A 16,727-nucleotide genomic window follows, 5' to 3' on the forward strand; every position below is an offset into this window, starting at 1 on the left:
CTGGCCCACACAGCGGTCCTTTGCCAAACTTAGACTGGCTCTGAGGGCTGCTGGCTGCACACCCCCCAGGGTGCATTCGAGACCACCTGTCAGCTGCCCTGCACTTGAGTTTCTTGATCTCCACTGCTATTAATAGTTTAATTCCAGAACCAAAGAAACTGTCTGTTCCACAGAAGTGGGGGACTCTGAGAGTCTCCCTGACCCTGGCTGCCAACAGCAGCCTGTGCCCAGCTGGGACAAATTCCAGCTCCCTGCCCTCCCTGTTGAGTGCTGCAGAGGGGCGTCGGGCGTCGTGCACATGTGCCCATCCCCCTCACTTTGAGTTACGCTGCAGACGGCTCCAGATGCACGTGGCTGTGCCAGGCAGCAGACGTGGCCAACAGGCACATGGTGGGACCTGCTCTGAGGCTCCAGAGCTCATGCGCAGCCCGCTGGGGCTGTGAGGGTTCTGTCCCTCCACCAGGAAAGCCACCAGGACCCTGCTCCTGCCTGAGAACCCCAGGAAGTAGTAGCATGCCAGGTGCATGGCCGGCCTCCCAGCTCTCCCCAGCACCAGCTGCGTCCTCCTCCTCCAGGGCTGCAGCTCAGGGCTCAGGTGTCCGCGTCGAGGGCACTCCCTAAAGGGCAGGAGCAGGACCATTGGCACGAGCCTGGGCGAGTCTTGCTGGGAGGCAGGAGCAGACTCAGCCCCCCAAGCCCATGAACCCCACTTTGAAAACCGTGCAGCCGGGCGCGGTCGCTCACACCTGTAATCCCAGCACTTTGGGAGGCTGAGGCGGGCAGATCACCTGAGGCCAGGAGTTCAAGACAAGCCTGGCCAACATGGAGAAACCCCGTCTCTACTAAAAAATACAAAAATTAGCCGGGCGTTGTGGCGGACACCTGTAATCCCAGTTACCTGGGAGGCTGAGGCAGGGAGAATTGTTTGAACCCAGGAGGTGGAGGTTGCAGTGAGCCGAGATCGCGCCACTGCACTCCAGCCTGGGTGACAGAGTGAGACTCCGTGTCAAAAAAGAAAAACAACAAAAAACCGTGCTGGTTTGGTTTCACTGACTCCCATTCATTTATTCACAAACATTTACTCAGCAAATCATGTTGGGCCCGCCAGGCCCTAGGGTTACTAGACAAAGTCTGTTTCCTCCTGGAGTGTGCATTTATTAAATACCTACTGTATGCCGAGCCCCAGGCTGGTTTAGATGTGGGGGCACAGCAGTGAGCAGGGCAGACATGACTCCTGCCTGCCTTTGTCGGCCCCGGCTCTCATAACAAAAGCGGGATGCCGGGGTCTAGACAGCAGCGCACATTGTCTCCCCGCCCCTGAGACTGGAAGTCTGGGATCGGGTGCCAGCGGGGTTGGTTCTAGGAGGGCCAGTGTCCTGGTTTGCAGATGGCTACCTTCTCACCGTGTCCTCCCAAGACAGAGAGAGAGTGTGTGTGTGTGTGTGTGTGTATGTGAGAGAGAGAGGGAGAAAGAAAGAGACGGAGAGAGAGAGAAAGAGGGTGAGAGGAAAAGAGATGGAGAGAGAGAGACAGAGGGAGAGAGAGAGGGAGAGAGAAAGAGGGAGGGAGAGATGGAGAGAGAGAGGGAAAGAGAGACAGAGAGAGAGAGAGGGCATGCAAATGCCCTGGTGTCTTTCTTTCTTTCTTTCTTTCTTTTTTTTTTTTTTTCCAGAGATGGTCTCCCTCTGTCACCCAGGCTGGAGTGCAGTGACACAATCACAGATCACTGCAGCCTCCACCTCCTGGGCTCAAGCCATCCTCCCACCTCAGGTTCCATAGTAGCTGGGACCACAGGTGCGTGACACCACACCCATGCGCTAATTATTGTTTAAAACTTCTTTCTGTGGAGATGGAGTTTCGCTATGTTGCCCAGGCTAGTCTTGAACTCCTGGCTCAATCAGTCCTCCTGCCTCAGCCTCCCAAAGTGTTGAGATTACAGGTGTGAGCCACAGTGCCCAGCCTGGCATCCTTCCTTGTAAAGGCTCTAATCCCATCATGGGCCCCACCCTCATGACCTCAGCTAACCCCGATCACCTCCCAGAGACCCCGCTGCCTCCTCTCATCAGCCGGGGGCCAGGGCTTCATCCCAGGGATGCTGGGCACACTTCAGCCCACGGCACTGCCCTTAAGGAGCTGAGGCTCCGGTGGGGTGACTCGAGCAAAGGAAGGCATTAGGAAAACAGCGGGGGCCACAGGAAATGACCACGAGCAATGCACTAGCAGGGACTGCTCGTCCCCTTTCAGTGGGGCAGGCTGGGAGGCTTCTCAGAGGAGGTGACTTGCCCAGGCTGGGGTCCAGGGCCCAGCGCCCCTCACTGGCTTTGTGACCCTGGAGAAGCTGCTACCCTGTTTGATCTGGGCTTCGCGGCAGGGGGGAGATAGCCTAGAGGCAGTGCTGCAGATGAGGATGGCAAGTTGTGCCTCCCCAGGCAGGGCAGAGAGGAGCCCCCCACCCCTCCGGGCAGAGGAGAGGCCAGGTCTAGAGGGGAAGGGGGAGGGTCTCACGCCCATATTCCCATCCATGGACACGCACAGGGCCTGAGACCCCTGCTCGGCTGCCGCAGAGTGTGGGACTCAGAGAGGAACAGTCGCGCCCCTGCCCCCTCCTCCACGGGGATATCTGGGCTGCTGGAGGGGCCTCTGCAGGGAGGAGCCGGTGCTGGGAGCACCCTGGGGCCTGCACTCTCCCCTCTGTGGGTAGGACTGAGCACCGCTGGGATGACCCTGCCTGCCAGGTCCCGGCACAGCCGAGGCCAGCCCGGTGTATAGCACGTGTTTAGGGTCTGGGTTCCCAGCTTCCCCCTGGCCTTGTCTGAGCCTGTCTTCTTGTTCACGCACCCAGGGGTACAATTGGGAAAATTGGTATTTGCCAAATTTGCAACAACTGCTATGTGATCTGAGACCCTTCTCTAGGGTAGTGTCCACTTCCTGCCCCCACCCCTCCTCCTTCCGGTACTTTATCTCTGTTTTTCACCCTGATCAGGGCTGCCTGCCGTGAACACATCAAGGCATGTGTCACCTGAACAGATTTTTAAAAACTGTTTAATCGTAATTTATTTGAGAGACAGGGTCTCTCTCTTTCACCCAGGCTGGAGTGCAGTGGTGCAATCATGGCTCACTGCAGCCTTGAACTGACTTCAAGTGATCCTCCCGCCTCAGCCTCCAGGTGTGGGAAGAAAGGAGAGACAGACAGGGCAGTGGGGCTGGGGCCAGGCCTGGGCTTCCCGCAGAGCCGGCCGGCGGGCGGGCGCTGACTAAGGCAGCAGACTTGGAGAAGATATCAGACTTTCTTTTCTCTTTCTAATAAATATTTCCAAATGTGCCTGACACAACAGTTACCATCTCTCCTGGCCTTCCTCATCTCTCTAGGTATCCTTTTTTTCATAGGATGCCTACATTTGAACAACTAGCCAAATTTTTAGCCGGTTAGATTCCGAGGGAACCTCAGCCTTCATTTCAGGCAAACAAGCAAATTTCAAGCCTCATTTTCTACTTCTAATAAGCACTTATCAAATTTACAGCTCTCATATACAATTCATCAGGTTAATGCCTTCGGAATATTCCTGCCTCCCTTTTGTGGCAATTTTCTTTTCCTGCGTTGCACCCTCGGTGCTCCCTCTGACTTTCCTAAGCAAATTAGCACGTCAGCTTCCTGTCGGGTGAGGAATGGTTGGGCCACAGCAGAGAGAAGATGGGGCGAGGGGGCCTGGCCACCCTTGGCAGCCGCAATGAGATTTTTTTTACAACATATAAAACATTGTGCCATCCTGAATCACAAAGTCCTAATTAAACACGAATCCTTTTCTGGGGGCCTGGCATTTGAATATATGTAATAGCATATTATTTCTCTCTTTAATTTCAAAAGCAATATACATGTGTATACACTAAAGAAAACTAGGAAAATGCTGAAACCAGGAGATGTAAACTGTGGCTCCACCATTCAAGAGAAGCTTGTCAGCATTTTAGAGCTTCTCCTTCTGGTCTTTTTTCTTCTTTTGAGGATCGGTGTTTGTTTCAGGGTTGATATCACTCTTAAAAGAAACTTAAACATTTGAGATGTAAGTTACATACAGAAAAGTTCACAAATCCTCACTGTGCACAGCTTAATGAATTTTCACAAGCACCCCAGTGAAGAAACAGAACAAAACCAGCCCCCCGTGCCACCAGCCCCAGAAGTCTCCTGATGGTCTCTCCAGGTCACCTCTCCCCCACATCAGGGTAAACACTACCCTGGCTCCTTCCGGCATAGCTGAATTTTGCCTGCGTTTTCATGTTGTATAAGTGGAAGCATCCATTATATACACATTCTGTCTGGGTGCTTCTGCACATTGCACCTGCGAAATTCATTCATCCTTGTTAGAAGTGATGGCGGTTCCTTCCTCTTCATTGCCGTATAGTATTCCCATGTAAGGCTGTACCTCAGTTGATGTATCCCTTCTCTGCTGATGGCCTTTCAGGTTGTTTCTAGTCTGGGCTATCGTGGGTACTGTGAGCAGTGATGCACTTCCCCGCACATGTGTTTTGTAGAGACATGTTGATATCTCTGTCCATCTTGAGAATGGACTTGTTGAGTCTGATCATTCACTGACCTCCAGCAGTTTCCAAGTTGCAGCCAGGTGCGGTGGCTCACACCTGTAATCCCAGCACTTTGGGAGGCCGAGGTGGGCAGATCACTTGAGCCCAGGAGTTTGAAACAAGCCTGGGCAACACAGTGAGACCCTGTCTCTAAAAATTATTATTTTTTAATTAGCTGGGTATAGTGACACATACCTGTGGGTGCAGCTACTCAGGAGGCTGAGGTGGGAGGATCACCTGAGCCCTAGGAGGTCCAGGTTGCAATGAACCGTGATTGCGTTACTGCACTCCAGCCTGGTCCACAAAGCAAGACTCCATCATAAATAAATAAGTAAATAAATAAATTGCCACAGTCAATAATAGGAATAATAAGGGTGTGCTTTTGATTAATTGATTTAGTCATTCTCCTACTTTTTTTTTTTTTTTTTTTTGGAGACAGAGTCTCACTCTGTTGACCAGGCTGGAGTGCAATGGCACGATCTCTGCTCACTGCAACCTCCACCTCCCAGGTTCAAGCGATTCTCCTGCCTCAGCCTCCCGGGTAGCTGGGATTACAGGCGCGTGCCACCGTGCCCGGCTAATGTTTGTATTTTCAGTAGAGATGGGCACCATGTTGGCCAGGCTGGTCTCGAACTCCTGACCTCAGGTGACCCGCCCGCCTCAGCCTCCCAAAGTGCTGGGATGACAGGCGTGAGCCCCCGTGCCTGGCCTCATCATTGTCTTCTTATTGAAAACTTTGGTGGTTTCCATTTTTTTCCTTCTCTATCAAGCAGCAATGGAAATCTTTGGCTGTACATGGTTTTCTCTCTGGGATTCTCTCCTTCTGGTAGGTTCTCAGAAGTGGGACTGCTGGGTGAAAGGCCCGACATCCCCTCACAGCCCTGTGGAGGTGTAGACTGAGTTGCAACAAGCCATCTATACAGCAGGGTGCAAAAGTCCCATCTGAGCCAGGGAAGGAATAACCACTGTGTGAACTTTGTGTGAATGCATCTGCGTGACCACAGTCGGGGTGAAGACCTAGAATGTTGGCGGCCCTCAGAGGCTTCTGGCGCTTTCTTTCCCAATCCCAGAGCTCTGTCATTCCTGATCATAGCAACCAGCATTCCTGGACAATTGATTCTGGATTTGCCTGTTTCTGAACTTCCCATAAATGAAATCTTTGCATACTTCTTCCCTTCTGACCTTGTTCTTCTGGTCAACACTATCCGAGGGAGACATACCCATTCATTGTGCTTGGTGCTGGTTCGTTCTCATCACTGAAGCGTGTTCTGTCCTAAGAGGGGATCAAGGTCGGTTCCATTTTGGGGCTGTGGTGAGCTCCCTTGCATATCTCCTGCTTCACACGTGTGGGACCCTCCCTGAGGTTTACACCCCAGAGAACAGTCGCCGGCTCTTTCCCAAAGCGGTGGTGAGGCTTTGCACCCTCAGGACAGCGGACGAGAGTTCCCGTTGCTCCACATCCTCCTTCCCCAGTGCCAGATCTGGTGAGATGCTTGAAGCCTCGCCGGTCTGGCGGGTGTGTCCTGGTATCTTACCAAGCCTTCATTTGAATTTCCCTGGCGAGTAATACAGTTGAGCACGGGGTTTTTGGCCATGTGGATGCCCTCATTTGTGAAATGCCTTTTCAAGATCTCTGCTCATTTTATGACTGAGGTGTCAGTTTTCCTTATTAATTCATAAGAGGTGTTTATAGATTCTGAATGAGATCACATTCTCTCAGAAGATAGCTATCGTGTAGCTTGTGTTTTAATACTTTGCATGATGTATGTATGCATGTGTGTGTGCACGTGTGTGTGCACGTGTGCGTGTGTGTGCGTATGTGAGCCGATGTGTGCATGTGTGTGTGGTGCACGCATGTGTGTATATGTGTGTGTGTGTGTATGTGTGCGTGTGTGTGCATATTTTAGAGACAGAGTCTTGATCTGTTGGCCAGGCTGGAGTGCAGTGGTGGGATCATGGCTCACTGCACCCTTGACCTCCCTGGCTCAAATGATCCTCCCACCTCAGCCTCCAGAGTAGCTGGGACTACAGGCACACTCCATCATGCCTGGCTAATTTTTTACACAAATTTTGTAGACACGGTGTCTTCTTATGTTGCCCAGGCTAGCTTTTCATAGTATATTTTTACGAGCAGAAATTCTTTATTTTATTTTATTTTTTTTTAATTTTAATTTTTTATTTTTTTATTTTTTATTGATCATTCTTGGGTGTTTCTCGCAGAGGGGGATTTGGCAGGGTTACAGGACAATAGTGGAGGGAAGGTCAGCAGATAAACAAGTGAACAAAGTTCTCTGGTTTTCCTAGGCAGAGGACCCTGCGGCCTTCCGCAGTGTTTGTGTCCCTGGGTACTTGAGATTAGGGAGTGGTGATGACTCTTAACCAGCATGCTGCCTTCAAGCATCTGTTTAACAAAGCACATCTTGCACCGCCCTTAATCCATTCAACCCTGAGTGGATACAGCACATGTTTCAGAGAGCACAGGGTTGGGGGTAGGGTCACAGATCAACAGGATCCCAAGGCAGAAGAATTTTTCTTAGTACAGAACAAAATGAAAAGTCTCCCATGTCTACCTCTTTCTACACAGACACGGCAACCATCCGATTTCTCAATCTTTTCCCCACCTTTCCCCCCTTTCCATTCCACAAAACCGCCATTGTCATCATGGCCAGAAATTCTTTATTTTTATGTAGTGATATTTATCAATATATTCTTGCATGAGTGGGAAGAAATTCTTCCCTGTCTCTCAGTCATCAATATATTTTTCTGGCTGGGTGCAGTGGCTCATGCTTGTAATCCCAGCACTTTGGGAGGCCGAGGTGGGAGGACTGCTTGAGCCCAGGAGTTCAAGACCAGCCTAGGCAACATGGCAAGACCCCTTCTCTAAAAAAAAATTAATGGAGCAAGGATGTGCATGCTTGTAGTTCTAGCTACTTGGGAGGCCGGGGTGGGAGGATCACCTGAGGCTGAGAAGTTTGAGGCTGCAGTGAGCTGTGATTACGCCACTGCATTCCAGCCTGTGAAGCAGAGTGAGACCCTACCTATCTCAATCCACAAATATATATTTGTATTATATATACATATTTTATCTTTTTATCTACTTTATCTTTCAAAATGTATAGTTCTTCTTTTTGCATTTAGCTCTGTAATCAGCCTGGAGTTGACCTTATACGTGATGGGAAGCAGGTATTCAGTTTCATTTTTTCCCATATATATTCAATTTATTGAAAAGTTATGCCTCTTCTCTCTATTAAGGGCTGCCTCTTGGGTCAGTTTCTGGATTTTTCTGTTTGTTCCATGGGCTTGTGTGTCTAATCTTATAATAATATCTGAGTCACCATAGCTTTGTAGTCAACTGTCATTATCTGATGGAAGAAGAGCCATCCTCGGCCAGGTGCAGTGGCTCACGCTTGTAATCCCAGCACTTTGGGAGGCCAAGGTGGGCAGATAACAAGGTCAGGAGATTGAGACCATCCTGGCTAACACGGTGAAACCCCATCTCTACTAAAAATACAAAAAAATTAGCCAGCGTGATGGTGGGTGCCTGTCGTCCCAGCTACTTGGGAGGCTGAGGCAGGAGAATGGTGTGAACTGGGAGGCAGAGGTTGCAGTGAGCTGAGATCACACCACTGCACTCCATCCTGGGTGACAGAGTGAGACTCCGTCTGGGGGGGAAAAAAAAAGAAGACCCTCCCTCACTCCACCTTGTTCTTTTTATTTAGTGACATTCTTGGCCTTTTTTTCTTCCATATACATTTTAGAATTAGCTTGTCAAGTTCCACAAAAAGAAAAAAAATGGACTATGATTTTGATTGAGATTGCCTTGAATGTATAAATTAATTTGAAGAGTGTTGATGTTTCGTAAATATTCATTTTCTATTCATTACAGATATATAGAAATTCAATATATATTTGTATATGAATTTTATGCTAATATTTTATTAATTTTGGTAACATATACATTCTTTTGGACTTTTTATGTACATAATCACATTGTCTGTGAATAGCGAGAAATTGTCGTTTCTTTCTGTCTGAATCTTATAATTTTTGTTTCTTTTTCTTGCCTTATTGCAATGGCTGCAGCTACTAGCACCATGCTGAATCAGAGTGGTGGCAGCAAGTATCCTTGTGTTGCTCTTGATTGCAGAAAGTTTTAGCTGCACCGTGGTGTGATATGCTGTAAGTTATGCACGTGTTAAGAGTTTAGATCTGTATTGCCAAATGACTTTCCAAAAGAATTGTGCCAATTTCACCACAACCGTGCCAGCACTCTAATGCACTGGGATTTATTTTTAGTTTGGTGTTTTTGTTTTTTTAGATCCTGTCTACTTTGATGGGCCCATGGTGTCTCACTGTATTTTCTAAAAATTTGCATTTCCCTGATTATATGGAAGGTTGAGCAGTGGGCCATACGTTTTATAACCACCTGTATTTTCTGTTTTGTGTTTGTTCCTTTACAAATGTGTTTATATGCTGTTGATGTCTCCCTAATCAATTTGAACAAGTTCTTTACATAATGAAGATAGTTATCATTTATCTGTCACATTCACCACAAATATCTTTGCCTCTCTGCTATACAGCTTTTAATTTGGGTTACTTTTTGTGTTCCTTTTTCTTATTTTTATTTGGTCAAATCTGCCTCCTTTTTCTTTTAAAATTTATTCTCTTCCTTCTGAGCTTGGAAAGCCTGTTTCCCTCCTGAGAACTGATAAGTATTGAATTCTGTTTTCTTCCAGCTTTTTTATGGCTTAATATTTCATATTTAACTGCTTACCCCGTCTGGAATTTGTGGGGCTGTGGGGTGTGAAGTGAGGAGTTAATTGCCGCTTGCAGTTTACCAGGGGATGGGGCCTCATCTGCACTTCCAAGTCTCTGGGCTCAGCTTCCTCTGTCGGTGCTGAGCGGGGGAGATTAAAGGAAGCAGGGAGGTGGCATCTTGCGTGCTGGGATTGATTGTGGAGCCCTAATTACCACGGGGACAATCCTACTGGCAGCCTCTGCCTGAGTTTCAGTCCAAAGCGAAGAACTCTCGGCTGAGTTTAGCTACATCCAGTGTAACCTTGGGGAGGTCTCTGTGTATGTTTGAGACTCGGTTTCCTGGTCTGTGAAATGCGGGTACTGATGACACCTGTCCTGTAAGGGCTGTCACCGGACTGTGTGCCGGGGGGTTTGTCCTGCAAAAAGCAAGGGGCCAGGAGGCCTCAGTACAAATCCCGGCTCTTCTGTGTGACCTTCAGCAAGAGGCGTCACTGCGGTGTGCCTTAGTTTCTCCATCTGAAAACAGGGATAATAAAGCTGGAGTTTCCACCTCCTCGTAGGGCTGGAGGATGGTTCTGCAAGTCAGCCCATGGGAGGGCCTGGTGTTTGCGACAGGTGCACAACCGCTGTTGTTCTTGTTACGGCTGCCGCTCAGGAGAAGGGAGCCTGCAGCCGGGCATGGTGGCCTCTGGGTGGGGGACCCTGCCAGCTGTGAGTGGGCTGGTGAGTGGGGCCACCTCCTTTTCCCAGCACCGATGGAGGCCATACTCTCCCCCTCCTCACCCCAAAACTGGGCTGTGGGGAATGGGCACCCAGAGACCCAGTCTGTTGGTCCTGATCCAGACAAAAGGACCAGTGTTGTCTGGAGAACCTACAATACACACACACAAGCACACAGACACTCACACATGCACACACAAGCACACATGCATGCACACACACTCGTGCATACAGTCGTGCATGCACACACACACATGCATGTGCACACGTGCTTACACACACATGCATGTGCACACGTGCTCACACACAGCCAGACCCTCCGTAAACACACGGTGATACACACAAAGCCATGTGGGTCACTGGGTCTTGACTCTTCCCCACCCCAGGAGGCTCCACCTATAGCAGTACTAGGTGGCGTCAGCTTGGGGTCCTGAGTGTGACCTGGGGTATGCAGTCAGATCACCCACTGCCCTTGCTTGTGAGTCCCGTCTCCCTCACTCTGAGACTCCACATCACGTCACCCCTGCGAGGTCAGTGCCAGGTCTGGGCACCCCTCCACAGCCAGGTGGCCGGCCCCCCAGTAGGGGGCAGGGACTTGAGTGGGAACGTCACCTGCCTGCTGAGGGCCTCCCTGCTGTATGCTGGGGTGTGGGCTGGGCAGGCCCCACACCAAGGGTCAGCCCTGTCCACCAGGGCTCGAGGTCAGCTTAGAGCCTCATGGAGCTCCTGGCTGGAGAGAAGGCAGCCGTGCATGTCCCCATCAGAATGTGGAGACGGGGACAGTGAGGATGGGCCCTGAACGGAGGAGCCAGCCCGGGTGGGTCTGCGAGAGGCTCCCAGGCGGGGGGCACAGCAAGTGCAGAGGGCGGAGGTGGAGACCTGCCGTGGGGGGCGGCGCGTATTGGAGAACAGAGGGACACCCAGTGGCCAAAGGGCAGAGCCCGCAGGAGGTAACAGCCTGAGGGCTGCACGTCACACCCACAGGGCCAAGGGGTGGGCAGCATGGAGGTGCAGGGTGGCAGGGACCCTGGGCGGGGCGGCACAGCTGCGCGGGAGGCTGGGCTGCTGGCATCAGCAGGCGCCCCTCCTCCCCACCTCGCTAAACAATCATCGCACAAAATATGCAAATGGTATAATTACTGTTATTTGTTTTGCTGATATAAGTGTTTGAAATGCAAATGTCAAGTTTGGGCGCCTTCATTTTTCCAACCCTCTCACCCGGACATTTGCAAGTTGATGAGTTGTTCCTCGTCCTGGAAGGAGGAGGAGGAGCCCCCCCCCCCAACCACCAGGGTGCCAGGGGAGTGAGTCCAGCGTGGCAGCCGCCACCGCCTGCCCGAGGGCACTGCTGGGCCCCCCTTCCGACGGCACACAGTGGGCACCTCAGACGGCAGGCCTCACAGCCTCACCGTGCACCTGCGTGATCAGCCACTCGGAGCCTCAGTTTACCCTCGCCTCTGGGGACTGCTGTCCCTCTGGGCCCCTGCCCTTTCTGGCCCTGCCCTTTCTGGCTCATGGCAATTCAGTGGATGGCTTTGGGCCTCGGTTTCCTGTCCACAACATCCTGCACAGATTTGTTGCCCTTCTGTAAAGTAGAGTCTTAGTGTCCCGGGATGGTCCTCGGGGAGGTCTGATGAGCCCCCGAATATCACAGACAAAACTGCCTGTGTATTTTCCAGGGTGGGTTCTTAGCTTTAACCCCTCCAGCCCAGTGGTCTCTGAGGTTCCCCAGCCTGCGGTTCCAGACGAGATTGAACTGTGAGCCTTCACCCCGACAAAGGGATGGCCACAATCGTCCTTGTTCTACAGGGAGGGAAAGTGAGGCACAGCATTCCAGGGGCTTGTCCAGGTCACGGCAGTAGTGGTGTCGCTGAGCTGCCAGCCTAGCCTCCCTCTGGGTTCCTCCTCCGAGCCACCAAGGACCACATACAAGGGCAGGAGCCACCACTTCTTCAAAACTCAGCAGCTGGCTGGGCACCGTGGCTCACGCCTGTAATCCCAGCACTTTGAGAGGCCGAGGTGGGTGGACCACGAGGTCAGGAGTTCAAGACCAGCCTGGCCAAGATGGTGAAACCTCATCTCTACTAAAAATACAAAAATTAGCCAGGCATGGTGGTGGGTGCCTGTGATCCCAGCTACTGGGGAGGCTGAGGCAGAGAATTGCTTGAACCCAGGAGGCAGGGGTTGCAGTGAGCCGAGATGGTACCACTGCACTCCAGCCTGGGCAACAGAGTGAGACTCTGTCTCAAAAAAACAAAACAAAACAAAACAAAAAGCCCAGCAGTTCCACATCCTTCAAGTCCCACCATGCACTGCTGCCACCCACACCACCCTCCACAACATGCAAATCTGGGCGTGCCCCCGGCCTTCCCAGTGCAGCCCCTGGGCCAGCAGCTGCTGTGTGTTACATCACCAGCGACCCCAGGAATGCCTGATCGATGCTGGCTGTTCAGAAGCATGGGTTTCTAGCAGCAATGCAAGGGCCACTGTGAGGTTGTCTAATCACCTTCACCCCTATAAAGTGCACAGCCCCAGAGGGACCACCCTCCAGGCCTGGCTGGCTTCTACAGAGTGGATGAGTGGGCCCCTGCACCCTACCTTGTGTCCAGCCCCTCGGGTGCCATGCGTTGGCAGATGCTAGGCAGGATGTTGGGTTAAAGCTCAGGCTGTGCCTGAGGTGGTGCGTTGGATGCCTGGGCCTGGATGTGTCTGAGTGAGCCTTTGTGGAGAGCGATGGGTGTGCCTGTGTCATTGAGTGTGCATGCCTCTGTGTGCACATGCATGTGTGAGTTCATGGGCATGTGCACACGTGCAACACACGTACACATGTACATACGTGTGCACGCACATACATGTCTGTGTACACTCACAGTCTGCTTGCAACGCTAATGGAGAGTGAAAAGCTCCAGGGCAGGTGCCCTGACGTGCACACCGTGCCCAGCACATGCATGTGAGAACATGCAGAGCCCGCTCCCAAGCGGTCTGGGCCTCTGCTCACAGTGACACGGTGGTTCCGTGATGTCTGGCTGTTCCGCTTTTGGATGGCTTTGCTGGAAAGTCCGAGAGCAGCTGGAAATCCGCGTCCTGGCCCGACCCCTCCACGTGACTGCAGGCTGGCCGCACACGCCTGTCTCCTAGTCTATAACATGGAGTGCTTTGCAGAGCTGGGCTGGGTATACAGTAGGCACTCCACAAGCATGCATTCCTGCCTCTCCCTGGGGCTTTGCGGGAGGCTGGTGGGCAAACGCCCTGCATCGCAGCATCTGCCCTCCCAGCGCGGGAAGCAGGGGCAACCCTGGGGTTGATGGGTGCCCTGTGAGGGGCCTTGGGCAGGACCAAGCAAAGGAAGCAGGCATGGGCTGGGTAGACGGCAGGGGGGCTCACGGGGCAAAGGCCTGGGGCAGAGCGGGTGTGGGCCTGGAAGCCTCCTCTTATTTTATTTCAGTTACCTTTTCCAACACAGGTTCAGCCTCATTAGCATATTCAAATACACACCATTATTATTTCAATTAGTGGTTAAGTAATTATTTCTAACTGATGAGCATCCCCCCACTTCCCCACGTATTTTTTGGTTATTTACATCCGCTTCTAACCCACAATTTTAGGTAATTACGTGCCACTCACTCATCTATTTGCACACACACACTTCCTCCAGCGACAGGTTCCTGTTCGCCTTCTCGCACTTACTCCGGCCCTGGAGCTGTGGGAGCGGGGCACAGGCAGACAGACCGGGGGGGCCCCTCCTGGCCCCCACTAGGGCCTCCCGAGGCTCCCTCAGCCTCCAGGGGCGCAGATGCGGCAGAGCCCAGCACCAGCCCCCCGCCTCCGCACCAACCTCGTGAAGCCCTTTGCACCTAGAACCCCCCTTTGTCTTGCAGACACTACCTCCTCTGGTCCCTGCACCCCACCAGCACCCCACAGCACTTCCCCTCCTGTCCTCCAGATGCAAAGGCATCATTCATGGGGCTGGGCTCTGCACCACACCCCAGCTGTGCGACCCTGGCAGGACGACTTCCCTTCTCAGCCTCAGTTTCCCTATCTGCAAAATGGGGATCAGGTGCCTCCTCGTGGTGAAGGAAGCAAGTATGCTGGTGAAATGAGATGAGGCCTGGAGAATCCTCAGCACCAGGGCTGGGTGCGCAAAGCTTCCTGGGATTGATCCAGTGGGTGGACGAATGACCTGACCTGTGGGCGGCATAGTTCACTGACCAGCCCAAGGTCTGTCACTCAGCAGACCAGCACAGAGCTGCACTTGGGCCTGAGGCTTCTGCCTCCTGACTTAGTTTCCTTCTTAGTCATTGGCCTGGCCTGGCATTTGACATCCTCTGCTCCCAGGCAGTTGGGGTGGGAGATGCCAGGGAGAGGGCCCTGCCAGGGGTGGAGCAGTTCTGGTGAGCATACCCAGGGTCTCTACCTAATCAGTCCAGCTGTTGTTTCATCTGCCTTCACCTCCTGGAGGGATGTTGGATGCGATGTGCCTGAAAGGTTCCCATGGACCCAACAGCCCCAGAGGCGAGCCCCACCTTTACCCCAAACACCTGGGCCACCGCCAAGTGACTAGAGCTGGAATTGGATGCAGTGACCCCAGGTCTGGCAACTCCCTCGGTCTGCAGTTCAGTTCATATCTTGCATCTGCTGTTGGCTCCTCTCCCCTCTATCCCGGCTGGCACATGGCTCTGTGTGTCAGCCTGCTCTGTGTGTCAGGAAGTCCCCAGCCTCTCTGATTTGTTCTTGAGGTGTGATGTACCTGCAGTCCGACACGTGTGACTGACAGCTGGTAGCTCCGGCAGATGGGGTCTTCCAGCAGCTGAGACGGCTGCAGGAGGCGAAGCTCCATCTCTCCTCACCCTCCTCCCCTCTGTCTCTGTGCAGGTGCAGCTGCCTTGGCGACCATTTGTCCTACAGTTTGTCCGGACCCAGGCTATCCTTCTGTGTGCTGGAATGAGGCGAACATGTCTTTGAGCCCAGCGGGGAGGAATCCTCCAGCCTATTCCTCGCTGGTGCACCAGGTCGTTGGCGGGCCCTGACACGCAAGTAAGGCATGCTCTTGTTCCTCATGCTCTCCACAGGGGGTTGCAGAGAAGGGGGACAGGAACAATTCCTAATGACCTGTGAGTACGTGTGCCTGGAAGGAGATGGAGACAGAGCCAGGTGTCCTGCAGAAATAAGCGTTTCTTAGGGATTGACTCTTGTTCACTGGTGCTGCCCTCAGATGAAGGGAGTGGACAGAGGCCGCAGGGGTGGCCTCGGAATTGGACAAAAGGAGCCTGGGGCTGCCGGGGGACCTGGAAATGGTCTAAGTAGGTGGTGGCCATACTCCAGGTATGCCCATTATCCTTCCCTGACAAGCCAGGATCAGCCCTGAGGATTAGAGGAAACTTCATCTTCCACCACTCTTGTGATCAGATATGGTCCAGTGTTTGAGCGTAAAACCAGTATGTGAATAACACGGCATAGGTCACGTAGGTTAATATTGACTTGCAGTATGTATTTGAAACAGGTTCTTGTCTGGAAAAAATATATACAAATGTTGAATTGAATGCCTAGGTGAATAGGCAGGTGGAGGTCTCCATCCCAATGGCTTGCCAGATCTTTTGGTGACCCAGTTATGCTGTGTCTTTTCTGAGTTTCATCCTGCATTGGGAAGGTAGCTGGACAAGTTCTTTTTCTGCAGCATTTTTCAGAAATAGCAGATATGTCCTCTCTGGGCAACTGTACTTTGGATTTGGGCAACTGTACTTCACCCAGTTCTGGGACTCCAACTCAGCAGTTTTCAAATTTAGCAGGTCCTGTTACGTAGTTTCTTTGTCTAATAGAGCTCGGTTGTAATATCTAACTTGACCAGAAGGAGGCGCTATTGTTAAGCAACACAGTACACTGAAAAGTCTGGATTTTAGACTGTGGGTTTCCTCAATAAATAGCTTGTCTTCCATATTGAAGAGTTCTATACATTGAATTTATTTAAAGTGGTTGTGTTCCTTATGTTCTGCCAATTCCAATGGACCACAAGAGGAAGGCATCTGGAAATTTTTGGGTTCTCTCCTTCATTACATGGGGGGACAGACAATCTGTCTAGAACCTCCCAAGGCTTGCCTTTTTCTGCTAGTGGTCAGGTGGTTCCCCAGACCTCTCCACAGCTTTTAGAGGGAGGTATCTCAGGAAGACAAGTTGAACTGAACTCTGGGGAGAGATCCCAAAGGACCTCGTTTCCCAGGCTCTATCCTGCCCCCTCTGTCACTATGGCATTATTTGAAAGCCTCACCAGGACTTGGTAGGGAGGGGTTCCACGCACAGCATTGGCCCTGCCAACAGCTTGTAGCATCTCCAATTTGGGAGGCCCTCAAGTCTTATCCATTGCAGCTGTCTCATGTTACAGGTGGGGAAACTGAGGCCCGGGGGGCCACATAGTGATTCAGAGTCAGATCGGGGCCATAGGTCTCCTCTAACTCACAGGCCAGTGTTCATTTCTCCACGTCTTTCTCCTTCCTTCCCACAAAGGCTGGCAGGTGATGGGGTCCCCAGGGCAGGCTGCTCCCTGCCCAGGCCCCAGCCCCTGGTCCACTGCTGCTGTTAGCTCTGTCCTGCTCTGCTGCCTTGAATATTGCCTAGAATATTAGGGCTGGAAGGCACCTTCGGGATCATGAACCCAACTTTCTCATTGTATAGATAAGGAACTT

The 16,727-nt window shown here is 52.0% G+C and overlaps 1 protein-coding gene across 2 annotated transcripts in view; it reads left to right on the plus strand.

The window, feature by feature from the left end:
* The window catches only part of ELFN1 (extracellular leucine rich repeat and fibronectin type III domain containing 1), an 83,002-nt gene that overhangs the window by 28,705 nt on the left and 37,570 nt on the right, over positions 1–16,727 (plus strand). For both annotated transcript variants that reach the window (XM_031013549.3, XM_019030313.4), the window contains exon 2: positions 14,923–15,084. The gene's annotated coding sequence lies outside the window, so the exon portion shown is untranslated. The remainder of the gene's footprint in view (positions 1–14,922; positions 15,085–16,727) is intronic.

This window comes from Gorilla gorilla, chromosome 6 (assembly GCF_029281585.2).
Source record: "Gorilla gorilla gorilla isolate KB3781 chromosome 6, NHGRI_mGorGor1-v2.1_pri, whole genome shotgun sequence".
Lineage (NCBI taxonomy): Eukaryota > Metazoa > Chordata > Mammalia > Primates > Hominidae > Gorilla > Gorilla gorilla.